A 3,959-nucleotide genomic window follows, 5' to 3' on the forward strand; every position below is an offset into this window, starting at 1 on the left:
GACTGTCAACAGTCAATGGAGAAGCGGCGATAGCTACGATGCTGTGTACGCTATCGCCGACAGAGCAACATGGTGTTGCTCTGGGGTTCATCATGATGGAGCAGCGTGATGCTGCTTCCTCAGTGACGGCGTCGTCAGGGACGACACCGCGTGCTCAATCATTAAAATTGAGCGTAAGCAAATACGTGGGAAGAGAGGGCGAGCCTCTCCTCCGATGGCTTGTCGAGCTCGACACAGCCATAGCGGCTGGACGCATCGTCGACCCGCTGTCGAAGGTCGCGTTCGCCATGTCCTGCCTTGGCGGACGCGCAAGGAGTTGGGCGTATGGACACCGACTCTCCGATCCTACGTGCTTCAGCACGTACGCAATGTTCAAAGAGGAACTCAAACAAGCGTTTGAGCCCCCGCAAAACGAGTTCCGGTCGAGGGCGGAGTTCCTCGACCTTCAGCAGGGTAAGCATGACGTTCATGCTTACGCGCAGCGCGCACGATACTTGGTCTCAAATATCGTGACTAACCCGATTGACGAGGCGACCAAGGTCGTCATGTTCATGAAAGGACTTAGAGATGGGCCCGTGAAGACCTATCTCTTCCGAGAGTACCCGAGTACTCTCGAAGCTGCAATCACCCTTGCCATGCAAGAAGAGTTTAGCCTGCGGCAGGCTAAACTCCATGCAAATGTGCCGAGGCCGCAACCGCGCCCGGTAGCGAGGACGGGAGGTCCAGAACCAATGGACCTCTCGAACGCAACAACTGCTGGTTACCAGCAGCAGGGAGGCAACGTGCGATGCTTCCGTTGCGGAAGGATCGGCCACGTTGCACGGGAGTGTACAGCTCCCATGCCCCCAGGAGGCGGCCGTCGTGGCGATGCTAGGCATCGCCGCGGACCAACAAGAAACGCGAACATCCAGTAGGCGCGGGGCGCCCTACTGGTAATGCAGTCGCGCGTGCCGACATCGGGCACGCGACACTGAGGACTGCAGCCCCCAGTGAGGCCAGCTCTCACTGCAAGAAACAAGATGACAGGCCGAACCTAGTCATCTTGAAGGTTTACTCGAAGAGAGCGAGCGACTCTCTTCGCGCTTTGGTAGATTCAGGCGCGTCGAGCAACTTTGTTGACTACGAAGCCTGCCGAGACTTGACTTCGAGGAGGTAAATGTACCTCGAAGTCTTCTGGAAGTTCGATTGGCAACAGGTGCCATCGTGAAGACTGAGAAGCGCGTCGTGAACGTGCACTTCTCGTACAAACAACAAGTGTTTGTCGAACCCTTTATCGTCGTGGACATGGACGATAAATTCGACGTAGTAATGGGCATGCCGTGGCTTGCACGGCATGATCCGGTGATAGACTGGAAGAAGCGCACGCTCGTGCGCTTCGGACGCGACAGCGGAACAGAGAGCGATGACCCTGTTACCGCAGCGCGCGCACCTGCTGGTGCGCGCGGCTCACCAGTCGAGACAGCGCTTTATGCTGCTGTCCCGGAGTGCCCAAGAAGTGCGCGAGGGCGCGCACAAGTGAAACCCGCGTCGGCAATGCTGCCGACGTCGGAAGAAAAAGATGTGTTGGCTCCGGGAACCAACACCCACGTTCAAGCGTGTAAGGGACAGTCCCTGACCCGAAGAGGTCAGGTCGACAACGACGCGTCGGCTCCTGGAGCCGACGCACCCTCGGTCATGAGGGGCTCCGCCAATGAATGGCGTCGAGGTGACGAAGGCGTGCCAACTCCGGGAGTTGACGCTGCAAACAGTGCGGACGGTTGCAAACGTACCGCACTGACGCAATTTGCATGCTGTCGAGCAGCCGGGCTGCACGACGAAGCGCCATGCGATCAAGCCGGGCTTGATACCGCGCCCGCGGACAGGGTCCGTCGGCGAACAACTGTCCACGGCCGGGCCTGGACCAGAAGAACAACTGTGCGGAGCTGGGCTCCGCACAACAAGAAGACGGCGCAAGTGGAGAACGCTGCGCAAGTCTCGGTCCGGGACCGAGACACATCAAGAGCAGTATGCTGGGCAGACTGAGGCGGTGACGCCGGATGTCGAGACGCTAAGCGTCGTGACGCGCACCGATACTGGATTCCAGTATCGTGATATGGAACTCGCTAATCCTCCGACGACGGCGTCGGAGTTGACTTCGCTTCCAGTAATGAGCTGGAAGCGCTTCACGCGCGACTTGCACGATGGACGCATCGAGCAGGTCTGCGTTCTTTCGAACAGCGAAAGAGCGAGAGCGAAGAGCTGAGACGGCTCGTCATGGGAAGTACCACTGAGAGTGAAGACACTCTCAGTGTGAAGACGAAGTGAGAGCGCTTCGAGGAACAAGGCTGGGACTCGCTGAAGTCGAGTCCCTATTACGAATTGCTGAGGGAGTACAAAGACGTACTCCCGGAAGACATTCCTGCGGAGCTTCCGCAGGATAAGGGCATTCAGCACGAGATTGATCTCGTGCCGGGCACGAAGTACTGTGTCACGCGGCAGTGGCCACTGCCGCGAGAGCAAGTGAAAGCGACCGACGATTTCTTTGAAAGCCGTCGCAAAGCAGGACAAGTGCGGGAATCATAGTCCCCGCACAGTGCTCCGACGTTCTGTGTCGAAAGGCCACAGGGCGGATGGCGCATCGTTCATGCCTAGAACAAGCTGAACGATGCGACGGTACCAGCGCAGACGCCGATACCGCGAAAAGATGTTATCATCGATTCGATGGCCGGGAGCACCGTTTACAGTGCTCTCGACTTGCGAGATGGATTTTATCAAATCCTCATGCGTGAGAGCGACACCCCTCTCACGGCAGTGAGCACGCCAAACGGCATGCTCTAGAAATGGCTAGTGATGCCACAGGGGCTTAAGAGCGTCCCTGCGACTTTCAACAGGTGCGTGACGCACTTGTTGCGCTCGGTGCGCGACTTCGTACCGAGCTACTTCGATGATGTGTTCATCCACAGCCGAGCTGTGGACGGGAAGACTGACGTAGAGATGCACAGGGTGCATCTCCGGAAGCTGCTTGAGCTTGTGCGGAAGAATAAGCTCTACGCGAACCTGAAGAAGTGTATCTTCGGGGCGAGTGAGATACCCGTCCTCGGGTGTCTCGTAGGGAATAATGGTGTTCGCCCTGACCCGGAAAAGGTCAGAGTGATTAAAGAATGGTCAACGCCTTCAAGTGTCAAGGAACTGAGGCAGTTCCTTGGATTGGCCACGTACTTGTGCAAGTGCGAGGGGGATTCCGCGGGCAAGATCCGCCCGCTGTCACAACTTCTTAAGAAAGAAGCTGTGTGGAATTGGACAACCGAGTGCCAAAATGCATTCGATGCAGTCAAGCGGGGCTTGACTGAGGCGCCGATCTTGGCAGTGGCTGACCAAGATCGTCCATTTCACGTAGTGTGTGACGCATCCGATTTCGCGATCGGATGTGCGTTGATGCAGCACGATCACGAGGGCCGTGATCGTGTCGTCTACTACCAATCGCGTCAGCTGAAGCCAGTTGAGCGCAACTATCCGGTACATGACAAGGAACTCCTTGCCATGAAGTATGCACTCGCAAAGTTCCGAGTGTATTTGCTTGGGAGTAGACCATTTGTGGTCTACACCGACCATGCATCACTGCGCACCGCAGTGAAGTCGCCACACATATCACAAAGAATGGCGAGATGGCTCTCTTTCTTTGCGGAGTATACCTTCCGGGTCGAATACAAACCCGGAAGATTGAATGTGGTGGCCGACGCGTTATCACGTCGGCCGGACTACGCAGAAGCTGTTGACGTCAATGCCATTGACGCCAGGCGATCGAGCAAACCCACATCGTCTCTGCTGGGCGATGTGAAGGCCGCGTACGCGCACGACGCGGACGCGAAGCTCTTGCTGGCCTATGGCACAGCGCCTTCTGACAAGTCCCGTCAGTAGCTGCCCAAGCACCTTCGAGCGCGTGTACACCGCTTTCGTGTGCACGACGGACTACTGCTTTA

The sequence above is a fragment of the Phytophthora cinnamomi genome, assembly GCF_018691715.1.
Source record: "Phytophthora cinnamomi strain GKB4 chromosome Unknown Contig86, whole genome shotgun sequence".
NCBI lineage: Eukaryota > Oomycota > Peronosporomycetes > Peronosporales > Peronosporaceae > Phytophthora > Phytophthora cinnamomi.